This window comes from Macrobrachium nipponense, chromosome 11, assembly GCF_015104395.2.
Source record: "Macrobrachium nipponense isolate FS-2020 chromosome 11, ASM1510439v2, whole genome shotgun sequence".
NCBI classification, from domain to species: Eukaryota; Metazoa; Arthropoda; class Malacostraca; order Decapoda; family Palaemonidae; genus Macrobrachium; species Macrobrachium nipponense.
In genome coordinates, this window is record NC_061087.1 from 99,855,784 (window position 1) to 99,868,394 (window position 12,611).

Genomic DNA, 12,611 nt, shown 5'->3' on the forward strand with positions numbered 1-12,611 from the left:
CCCCGTTGGCTAGAATTAAACGATCTACAGACACTGATAGACTAGCTTCCTAAACCCTTCTTTCTGATGGGAGATTTTTATGCCAAGTACACCCTCTGGGGAGAGCCAAACTGCGACCAGTAGGGTTTAATAATAGAACAGCTGCTTGACTTAAATGATATCACTTTAATGAATGATGGTTCCCCTACAAGACATGATGTTTTTCATAATACTGATTCAGCCATTGACCTCACTATCTGCTCTTCATCTTTGAGGTTAGATTACCAGTGGGTAGTAGACCAGAATGATCATGGCAGTGATCATTGGCCCATTCACTTAAAGTATATGAAAAATATTCCATCTCCATGTTTACCAAAATGGAAGATAGGGGAGGATGACTGGGGATTATTAAAAAAATCTACTGAAGTTGATCAAGAGATAAATAATTTTCAGAGCCCAACATCTGCTTATGAGTATTTAATCAGTATATTGCTGTGTGGTGCCATGCTGTCTATTCCTCGAACTTCTGGTGAACCTCGTCATCCTCTATTACCTTGGTGGAGTGATGTATGCGCCTTGAGCCGAAAGATAACAAGAATTTGCTACAAGAGATATCGTAGATATCCTTGCTTGGTAAATAAAATTATCTATAAAAGAGCTCTTGCTAAGCAAAAGAAAACATTTAAGCAAGCAAAGAGGGAAATTTTATGAGATATATAAGTGAATTAAAATATGATTCCCCTATGTCATTAGTCTGGAACAGAATCCGAAAGCTGCAAGGGAAATTTTCTCCACCTCCCTTGCCTATACAGTGGACTCCCCGTATTCGCGTTCTCCGAATTCGCGGACTCACACGTTCGCGGATTTCTCTCGGGAACGTTTCCCTGCATTATTCGCGGTATTTTTCTATGAGAATATCCACAAATTCCTGGTTTTTTTTATCAGTTTCATCATAAAATGCACTTTTTGTGATAAAACTATTTAAAAAACCAAGTATGAAAATTTTTAGTGGTTTTTCTTAAGTTTTAACTAACAAAATAGGCTGTTTTAAATATGTAACTGACCTGGCAGTTATATACATAGCTATATTCTCTGACGTCGTCATGACGTCACAACAGACTTTTCGAAACTCGCGGCAATCGCCGACCGTCGGTCAGGTGATCGTTACCTGTACGCCCTCTAGATAGTTACCTGGAAACCCCGTTTTGTTCATGAAACTTACCTGTCAGATATATATATAGCTGTATTTCTGACGTCCGACAGAATTTCAAAACTCGCGGCACACGTAGTGGGGCGGCCAGGTGGTAGTACCCATTCCCGCCGCTGGGAGGCGGATATCAGGAACCATTCCCATTTTCTGTTCATATTTTTTCTGTCGCCGGTGCTGCAAACAACTGTTTACAGTACCTCCGTCTAGGATTTTTGATTTATCTCGCCTAATATTATCTGGATTGACTTTTGGTATCGACTTCTGGATTGTTGGATTGGCACGCGTAATAGTGGATTGGTTTTTGATTTTGGATTGGCTTTTCTGTGTACATGCTGTCGGGATCAAGTACTGGAAGTTTCAGAGTGTGTGTGAGGAGTGAATGTAAGGTGAGGCTTCTTAAACCTTCAGTTGATCCTCACACAGTTTGTATGGATTGCAGGGGGCATGTTTGCTTGGTTGATGATCGGTGCAATGAATGCAAGGATTTGGATGATGATAAATGGAAGATGTATGAGACCTATCGACGTAAATTGGAGCGCGATAGTCAGGAGGTCTTCCTCCAAGGGCAGTTCTACGAAAGGTAAGGAAAGTAACATTTCTCCTCCTCTAACACCAGTAGATTTTGCTCAACCTAATCCTGTTTTGTTGCCTTCGGGCCCCAGTGCTGTGTCTGGAGAAGGTAACACACTTTCTCTGATTCTTGAGTCTATTCGCGCTCTCGAATCAAAAGTTTTGGCCCTAGAAACTGGCCCTGTGAAAGTTTGTGTTAGTGCCCCTAGTGTTGTGGAGGGGGCGTCAGATCGGCCCCATAATGCCTCTAGGCCTAGACCTCTATCGGACTCCCAGGACTCAGGGAGTGGGTATGTTCGAAAGCCGCAAGAGGGTTGTTTACTGGGGGCTCCCCACCGATCTGGCGTCCCTTCGGCAGGCCTTGTTGCTAAATCCCAGGCTGCCAAGGAGCGCGCACGAGCGCGTGTCCTGAAGGATTGCTTTTCGTCCTCCGAAGCGTCCTCCCCGCGCAAGGGGTGGAGCGCTCGGAGAGACTCGCGTCCGTTGAAAAGGACCTTTCGCTTTGAGGACGCTTCACGTCCTATGTCTCCGCTTTCGTCAGAGGATGCTTATGACGCCTTTCCTCCTCAGAAGAGAGGGAGGGTTTCTACCGACGAGGACGTTGGTTTCCACGCACAGGCGTGTTCACCTGAGAGGCAGATAGCTGTACCTGCTAGAAGGAAGGAGGCGTCCCCTCGCCCCTCGCCTTCTCGCAGGCTCAGTCCTGCCCCTTCTTCTGCTCCTTCGTCACCTACGAAGGATATCCTTGTGTCCCTTCAGGACCAGATTACGTCGCTGATGGCTCAGAGGACTCGCCCAGCAGCAGTCGAGCCTAAGCGTAGGAAGGACGTTGGGCTGCCCGTCAAGAGGACGAAGCAGTCTCATTCTCTCTCGTCTCGTTCGTCTCTCTCTCCACCTCCGGATCGTCACCGTTCTCGTTCTCCGAGGGACGCTCGGCGTTCGAAGCAGGACGCTTTGCGCTCTCGGCAGGGAGCTGTTGAGGATGCTCGGCGTTCTAAGCAGGACGCTTTGCGCTCTCGGCAAGGCGCTGTTGAGGACGCTCGGCAGGACGCTCGGCTTTTGTCGAAGCAGGACGCCTTTGAGGACGCTCGTCAGGACGCTCGCCGTTCGAAGCAGGACGCTTTTCGAGCGAGGCAGGACGCTTTTGAGGACGCGAGGCAGGACGCTTGCTTGGCTAAGCAGGACGCTTTTGGCGCCTCTCGTCAGGAAGCTCGCGCTTCCTCTCGTAGGGACGTGTCTGTTAAGACAGTTCCCGTTGCTTCTAAGGACGCTCCTCTTTCACAAGATGTCCGTCCTTCTAAGGATCGTCGTAAGGGCGATTCCGTACCTGTAGCGGGTACTTCCAACCAACGGAAGTCATTGTTCAGGATTGAGACTGCTGGACGTACGCCCTCTCCTGATGGACGTTCTCCAGTTCCTCTTAGGGAGGAAGGGGAACTTAGTAGTCCAGGGAGTTCCGTCGAAGAAGAACCTCCGGTAGCTTCAGCTGTCTCGGACTATAAGGTTCTTGTCAGGCTGTTACGTTCATCCTTCGGGGAGAAGTTCCAGCCGGCAGCCCCTAGGTCTCCTCCCTCTCAACTTTCGTCTTCCAAGACCGTTAAGACCCCTGAGTTCGTCGAGATGAAGACATCGCTGTCGACCAAGAGGGCTTTTAAGAAGCTTCAAGATTTTATGTCTCGAAGGAAGGATCAGGGCAAGACCACTTTCGCCCTTCCTCCCTCTAGACTCGCCGGGGAAAGGAGGAATTTTGGTATGAAACCAAGGAGGACGTGGGAGTAAAGGTTCCTTCGTCTGCTCTGGGTGACTTCTCCAGTTTAGTGGACGCTCAGAGGAGGTCTCTCTTATCGTCTGCTAAGGTGTCCTGGACTCCTGTGGAGACGGACCACCACTTGAAGGGACTGCTTCGCACCTTAAATGTCTTTAATTTCTTAGACTGGTGTCTGGGAGTTTTAGACCTTCAGTCTAGAAGTCCTGATTCTCTCAGTCTGGGGGAGCTCGTCCATCGTGTTGTCATGTATGGACAAGGCCGTCAGGGATGGTTCGGAGGAGCTAGTTTCTCATTTTGGAACTGCTTTCCTGAAGAAAAGAGCTCTTCTATGCAATTTTACCGCTAAGTCGGTCTCTCCCGCTCAGAAAGCGGAATTGCTCTTTGCGCCTCTTTCGGACCATCTCTTCCCCCAGGCTATGGTAAAGGATCTTGCAACGAGTTTGCAAGAGAAGGCGACCCAGGACTCTTGGTACAGTCTTCAAGACGTCCAGCAGTTCCTTCCACACTTCGGCTTTCAGTAAACCCCCGAAGAAAGTAAAACCCTTTTCGCGGGGCACCCCCCTCGAGAGCATCTCCTCGAGGAGAGGTTTTTCGAGAGGAAGAGCTTCATTCAAACCCAAAACCACCAAATGAAGATCTCGTCCTTCAGACTCCCAGTCGGGGCCAGACTGAAATTCTTTGCGGAGGCATGGAGGCAGAGAGGGGCGGATCCTTGGACTCTCAAGATAGTAGAGCAGGGGTACAAGATCCCCTTTTTACATCCTCCTCCTTTAACATCAACTCCCAGAGACCTCTCTCCATCTTATCAGGGAGAGAAGAAAAGTATTCTTTTCGATCTGTTAGACCAGATGGTCGAAAAAAGAGCGGTGGAACAAGTCTTGGACCTGGAGTCACCCGGGCTTCTACAACAGGATTTTCCTGGTGCCGAAGCAGTCGTCAGGTTGGCGCCCAGTCCTGGATGTGAGCAGGCTCAATCTTTTTGTAGAAAAGATCAAATTCAAAATGGAGACGCCTCAGTCGTGCTGGGAGCCTTGAGACCTGGCGACTGGATGGTGTCTCTGGACCTGCAGGACGCGTACTTCCACGTCCCCGTCCACCCTCTTTCAAGGAAGTACCTGAGATTCGTCTTAGACAACAGGGTTTGGCAATTCAGAGCCCTTTGTTTCGGTCTCAGCACGGCCCGATGGTTTTCACAATGATAATGAGGAATGTAGCGAAGTGGCTCCATTCGTCAGGGATCAGGATATCCCTCTACCTCGACGATTGGCTGATCAGAGCGTCGTCGAGGCAGAAGTGTCTGAAGGACCTTCATTTTACGTTTACCCTAGCAAAGTCTCTGGGTCTTTTGGTCAACTCCGAAAAGTCGCATCTGACCCCGACACAGTCCATCGTGTATCTGGGGATTCAGATGGATTCAGTGGCTTTTCGGGTCGTTTTCCATCCCAGGAACGTCAGCGACTGGGGTTAGAGAAAGTCGCAGCCTTCCTAGAGAGAGAAGCTTGTTCGGTGAGGGAGTGGATGAGTCTGCTGGGCACCATTTCCTCGCTAGAAAAGTTTGTCTCGCTGGGAAGACTGCACCTCAGGCCTCTTCAATTTTTCCCTGCGGAAGAATGGACGTCGAAAGAGGACCTGAATGCGATTCTAAGGATCTCCAACAAGGTAAAAGTCCACTTAAGATGTGGCTCGACCCTCAGAAGTTACGAGAGGGCTTCTCCTTAAATCTTCTGAGCCCCGACCTAGTGTTGTTCTCAGACGCTTCCATTTCCGGTTGGGGAGCAACACTAGGGGGGGAGGAAGTGTCAGGCTCCTGGAGAGGGGAACAGGTAGCCTGGCACATCAATGTAAAGGAACTGGCAGCGATATTCCTGTCGCTGCAGTTCTTCGAAGACAAACTGTCAAGCAAGGTTGTTCAAGTCAACTCAGACAGTACCACAGCCCTTGCGTATCTAAAGAATCAGGAGGAACTCACTCCAGATCCCTTTTTCTCCTGCGAAGGGAAGTTCTGCTATGGGCAGACGCAAGGCATCAAGATCCTGACAAGATTTCGTGGTCAGGGGTTTCAGAATGTCAGGGCGGACCTTCTCAGTCGACGAAATCAGATTCTACCAACAGAATGGACCTTGCACCAGGAAGTCTGTCAACAATTATGGACATTGTGGGGACGTCCTCTAGTAGACTGTTCGCTACATCGAGGACGAAGAGGCTTCCTCTGTATTGCTCCCCGGTTCTGGATCCAGGGGCAATTGCAGTGGACGCGTTGCTCTGGAACTGGACCGGACCTGGATCTTTACGCCTTTCCCCCATTCAAGATCATGGGGGAGGTAATGAGGAAGTTCGCAGCTTCAGAAGGGACAAAGGTTGACTCTGATTGCCCCAATGTGGCCCAGCAAGAGAGTGGTTCACAGAGGTCATGAACATTCCTTGTGGACTTCCCCAATAACGTTGCCCTGGAGGAGAGATCTACTCAGACAGCCCTCACTTCAAGAGGTTTCACCAAAACCTCTCTGCTCTGGCTCTGACTGCGTTCAGACTATCGAAAAGTTGGCCAGAGCGAGAGGCTTTTCAAAGGCAGCTGCGAGAGCAATCGCTAATGCTCGAAGAGCCTCTTCAAGAGCTGTCTACCAGTCTAAGTGGTCCTCCTTCAGGGCATGGTGCAAAAAGGAAGGAATTTCCTCTTCCACGACCTCTGTGAATCAGATAGCAGATTTCTTACTCTATCTAAGAAATGTGCAGAAATTGGCAGTTCCTACAATCAAGGTTATAGGAGTATGTTGTCTGCCGTTTTTTCGCCAAACAGAGGACTGGGCCTCTCCGACAATAAGATTGCACGATCTCTTAAGGTCGTTCGAAACCACCAAGATTCCACAAGCAAGACCGCCCTCATGGAATCTCGATGTGGTTTGAAACATCTTATGCTAAGTCCCTTTGAGCCTCTCCATGAAGCTTCTCTAAGGGACTTGACGAGAAAAACACTTTTCCTAGCTTCTCTGGCGACGGCGAAGAGAGTTAGTGAAATCCAAGCGTTCAGTAGCCTAGTGGGCTTCAAGGGGGACAACGCTGTCTGCTCGTTGAGCCCATCTTTCTTGGCTAAGAACGAGAACCCGTCTAATCCTTGGCCGAAGAGCTTTGAAATCAAGGAATGTCGAGTCTCGTGGGTCAAGAACCAGAGAGAGCCCTGTGCCCTGTCAGGGCTCTCAAGTTCTATGTGAATAGGACTAAAGAGATAAGAGGTCCCTCAGGTAATCTCTGGTGCTCGTGAAGAGACCAGATTTGCCGTTGTCGAAGAATGCTGTTGCTTTCTTCTTGAGGGACGTCATTAAAGAGGCTCATTCAACTTTCCAGAAGACTGATTTGAGCCTCTTTAAAGTGAAAGCTCACGAAGTCAGAGCCGTAGCTACTTCTCTTGCCTTCCAAAGGAATATGTCTATCAAAGATATTCTTGATAGCACCTTTTGGAGGAGCAATTCCGTATTCGCCTCACATTACCTCCGGGATGTGAGAACGATTTACGAGAACTGTAGTTCTTTGGGGCCTTACATTTCGGCAGACACCAGTTTTGGGGCTGAAGGTAGCTCTCTCCCTATCCCTTACTTAGTTAGGTTAGTTTTTATTGTGTTTTTGGTTGATGGTGAGATCTTCTGTGGAAATCTCCCATTCCTTAGTGTTAATGTCAGGGTTTTTTTGGTTAGTTGGTCAGGTGGTGGTCGGTTGCTGTGTTACTGCCATATGTTTGGCTAGATGGTCTTGTCACATTGTGGTCACGTCCCCGTTGACAGAGCATCCAGAGTGCACCAGCACTACAGGTCCCAAACCTGGCTGGGGCAACTCTGATAAAAGCATAAGCAGGCTTTAGTGACAGTAATCACAGAGTCTACTTTGCTATCAGGTAAGGAACCAAGAAGTAAATCTTTTATTTAATTTAAGTTTCCTAAAAATCCTATTCTGTCTCTACCCACCATCCGAAGGTGGGATTCAGCTATATATATATCTCACAGGTAAGTTTCATGAACAAAATGTTATTGTTATAATACAATTAAGTTTGTTCATACTTACCTGGCAGATATATATAATTAGAGTGCCCACCCTCCTCCCCTCAGGAGACAAGGGTCATGAATAAATATGAACAGAAAATGGGAATGGTTCCTGATATCCGCCTCCCAGCGGCGGGAATGGGTACTACCACCTGGCCGCCCCACTACGTGTGCCGCGAGTTTTGAAATTCTGTCGGACGTCAGAAATACAGCTATATATATATCTGCCAGGTAAGTATGAACAAACTTAATTGTATTATAACAATAACATATTTTCTCTGTCGCCCAAGCCGGTAACTTCGTTGTTGTGGGCTCCTCGATAGGTCTTTCGTACTCGCTAGAGTATTTCATCGTTGGGTGAAGTATTTTATTGGCTTTCGCTGTTGTTAACTTGGATTGATTTTGGATTTGTTTTTGGATTACTCAATAAACAATGTCGGACTCGGGAGTTGTGTATAGAGTCTGCTGTAAAGGGGGGTGTAGGGTTAGAATTCCCAAAGCTTCTCTTGATCCCCACACACTTTGTGTGAATTGTAGGGGTAGAATTTGCACTTTTGAGAATAGATGTGATGAGTGCTTGATTTTGGATGATAAGGAGTGGAAGGAGTTGGCCAAGTATGTCCGTAAGCTCGAGAGAGATAGAATTAGAAGAACTAAGAGTTCCCTTTCCCGTTCATCAACGAATCAGGAAGTGGTAGATAATCCCATAGTTCCTTCCCCTGCTCCTTCTGAGCGTAATTTAGTAGAAGTATCAGCTCCCGAACCTGTCTCCGAGTCGGGGGCGAAGGACTCAACCTTTGCAGGTATTCAAGCGGTGCTTGAAAAAATGGGACAACAGATTGCCTCTCTACTGAGCAGGGATTCATCACTTGGACTGTCGTAAGTGCTTTAAGTGCAGGTGCTAAAGTCAGTGTAAGTGATAAGTTTAGTGTTAGTGACAGTGTAGTGGAGGGTGCGTCCGATCGGTCCTGTCGCGCTCCTAGACCCAGACCTCTTAAAAGCTCCCGGACCCATGGGAGACGTAAAGTCGAAAGTCTAAAGGAGGCGAGAGGCTCTAGTATCCGGTCGGGCGTGCCCTCAAACAAACCTGCTGACACTTCCAAGGTTGCTTCAGACAGCCGTAGAAAAGGCTCGTCGAGTGTGTTTGGTTCGTCATCCGATGACGTCTCCCCGCGTCGAGGATGGCGACACTCTACTTCCTCTCGTCCTCTCGAGAGGAAATTACCTCGTGTTTGTGAGGTCTCATCAGATGAGCAACTGCCGGGCTGCAGTCACTGGAGTTCTCTGGAGAGGTTTTTCTCATCGGAAGCCTCGCCAGCTAAACAGAGCAAGACAGCGCTTTCGATGCACGCTCCTCTTCCTCCTTCGACTTGGGAGGATTTACCTAGGAAGCTTCCTACCAAGCGTCCTCAGGAAGCCTTAGAAGGATCGACTCCTCCGGCTGCAGTTCGTGCAGGCGAATCTGACGAGTTACCCTCTCCCTCGAGGGACAATGAAGCCAAGAATATGCTGCAAGATATGCAACAGCAGCTGTCTGTACTTATGGAAAAGCTGCAAGAACCCAAGCGTCAGTCTGACGCCCCGGGAGTGATGAAGACTTCGCGAAGCGTCAACGCCAAGAAGAACACAGACAACCAGGTCACTTCCGATATACTCGGACATGACGCTTCCGAGCGTGACGCCAGCGCGCGTAAGAGCAAAGAGCGTGACGCCAGCGCCCGTAAGAGCAAAGAGCGTGACGCCAGCGCGCGTGAGAGAGAAGGACGTGACGCCAACGCTCGTAAACATGACGCCTCGGCTGTTTCTGGTGCCAAGGAACGCATCGAGACCAATGACGCTCCAGCTTTGGCTTTAACTACATCATCCGATGCGGAACGAGACAGAGAGAGACCTTCGTAGATGTTGGAGGTAGTTTCGGAAGAGGAGACGAAAGAACAAGTTCCTCCTTCCGACTATAAGACTCTTATGCTTCTGTTTCAAGAGCTTTTTGAAATGGATTTCAAGCCCGCAGCACCTCGTTCTCCCCTGTCTCAGTTCCTTTGTGGAAGAACCCAGAATAAGACTGCCTTTACTAAGATGGTTCTTTCCATTTCGGCCAAGAAAGCGCTTGCGAAGATGAACGACTGGATGAAAGAGAAAAAGGAGCGAGGCAAAACTGCTTTCGTTTTTCCTCCTGCAAGATTGGCTTCGAAATCCAGCTTTTGTACAAGTAACTTACCTAGCAGATATATACTTAGCTATAGACTCGGTCGTCCCGACAGAATTTCAAAACTCGCGGCACAGGTAGGTCAGGTGATCCACCATTCCCGCCGCTGGGTGGCGGGGTCTGGAACTATTCCCGTTTTCTAAGCCATAATTTCTCTGTCGGTTGAACGGACAACACCTATTGTTCGTTCCTCCATCTTGGATTTCAACTCGTTTGCCGAGAATTTGGATTGGTTTTTTGGTGACGTATTCTGTTTTTTCTCTGGCTTGGCATATGCTTATTGTGGACTGTTTTTCGACTTTGGTTTTGACTACTCTTTCACGATGTCTGACGCTAAGGCTTCACCTATGTTTAGAGTTTGCAGTAGGGAAGGTTGTAAGGTTAGGCTGCCTAAATCGGCATTAGATCCTCATAGTATTTGCGCTAAATGCAGGGAGAATGAATGTTCTTTTATTAACACCTGTGTTGAATGCGAGAACCTTACGGAGCTTGAATGGAAAGACTTATCATCATATGTTAGGAAGCTTGAGAGAGATAGAGTGAGAAAGGCTTCAACTAGGTCATCTAGTAGATCTTGCTCTTTAGAACAAGAAGTTAACTCTCCTACTAACGATTTTCCCTTAGCCTCAGCTGCTTCTCCCTGTTCTGAATCCAAAGATTCTTCGTCAGAGAGGGAAAATGTAAAAGCTTCAATTAAGAAACTTCAAGCTCAGCTACGAGCTCTAAACCAAGGTAAGAGTGGTGATAGTGACTTGTGCAGTGTCCCCCAGTGCAGTGGAGGGGCGTCTGACCGTTCCTCATTGCTCCTAGGCCTAGACCGCTTCCAAACTCCCAGGACCAGGGGAGGAGGAATGTCGAAAGCCGCAGGGAGGATGCAGAACATCCCCAACGGTCAGGCGTCCCTTCGGCAGATCCTGTTGTTAAGTCCCAGGCTGCCTTGGATTGCCGCAGAAAAGGCGTCCTAAGGGAGTGTTTTTTCGGCCTCAGCTCTTCTTCCTCTCCTAAACGAGGATGGAGTTCGGCCTCTCTTTCGCTTTGCCCTTTGAAGATAGCCTGAAGGAGCCTAAAGGAGACGCGGCTGATTCCAGCCCAGAGCGTTTTCCCGAGGATTGGCCTTCGGGACCTAAGAAGACTAAACAAGAGGAGCCTTCTCTTCAGGATCCTACGAAGAAGTTTTTGGTTAATCTGCAAGAGCAGTTAGCTTCTCTCGTAGGCTCTTTTGCTAAGGACTCTACAAGGAGGAAGGATGTTTCGCTCCCTGTTAAGAGTTCCGCTAAGCGCCCCTCATTCGTATAGGAGAGAACCCTCACGATCCTCCAGGGGCGTTTATCGCCTTCGTCGAGAGACTCGTCTGATAGGAGTTGTTTCTCCTGAAGAGAAGAGTCCTTTCGCCTTATAGCTGTCTTCCCCGAAGCGCCCTCTGAGACGCCGCGAATCGAGCAGAAGTCTCGATCGGTTTAGGTTTAAGGAACCGGAAAACCGATTTAAGTATCGGGATCCTTTGGGTCTGCAGGACCAGGAGCCAGACAGGCGCAAAGAGGCAGCAAGACGCAAGAAAGGGCGTCAAGAGCCTCTCAGAACACAGGATTCAGGACGTCAGGATTCTGCTAGAAGGCAGGAATCAGGACGCCATGAGCCAGGACGCCATGAGCCAGGACGCCATGAGCCAGGACGCCATGAGCCAGGACGCCAGGAGTCAGGGCGCCAGGAGTCAGGGCGCCAGGAGTCAGGACGCCAGGAGTCAGGACGCCAGGAGGCAGGACGCCAGGAGTACGTTAGGCGTCAAGTGTTAGGGCGCCAAGATCCTGTTAAGCGTCAGGAATCAGGACGCGGGGATCTTTTCAAGCGCCCTGAATCAGGACGCCAGGAGCCTAGCAAGCGCCACGAACCTGGCGAACCTAGACAACAAGAGTCTAGAAGGCGCAAGAGAGTTTCCGACAGGCAGGAGCCTCACTCTTCGTATAGAAGTGCTAATGTTCAGCGCTCCCCTTCTCGGGAAAGGAGTTCTTCTCCCGGGAAGAGCCAGATCACTCCCAAACGGTCTCCTTCTGTGGATCAGTTGGACCAGGTATCGGAAGACGACGAGCCAGTAGATGTAGCAGTTTCTGACTACAAGAGACTTTCTCTTTTGCTGCTAAAGGAGTTCGGAGACTCCCTTCATCCTGCGGACCCTCCTTCACCAGGATCGTTGATGTCTAGCACAAAAGCTCTCAAGTCGTCTTCCTTCGTCAAGATGCGCCCCGCTCTTTGTATGAAAAAGGCATTAAAGACTTTTTCAGAGTGGTTGACTTCCAGAAAGGGAAGCGGGCAAGACAGTTTTTTTCCTGCCCTCCTTCCAAGTTAACAGGCAAACCAGGAAGGTGGTACGAGACCAAAGAACCTATGGGTTAGGCCTTCCTTCTTCCGCAGATGCGGATTTTGCCTCCTTAGTGGACTCTTCTAGGAGGAAGTCTTTGCTGTCTGCTAAGGCAACTTGGGGCATGTGTGAGCTAGACCACCTTCTAAGGCCTCTTTAAAACCCTAGAAGTCTTCAATTGTTTATGGATTGGGCTTTGGGAGCTTTAGCGAAGAGAGCTCAGGACACTGACTTTGTTTCCATGGAGGAACTTTCGAGCGTCCTGGCTTGCCTGGACAGAGCGGTCATGGACGGTTCCGTTGAAGTTGCCTCTCTTTTTGGAACGGGAGTATTAAAGAAGAGATCGGTCTTTAGCTCTTTCTTAGCAAGAGCAGTATCACCTTTGCAAAGGACATCTCTTCTTTTGCACCGTTATCCCCGCACCTATTTCCACAAGAGACTGTTAGAGTGTTTCTAAATCTCTTACGGAGAAGGCAACTCAGGATCTCCTC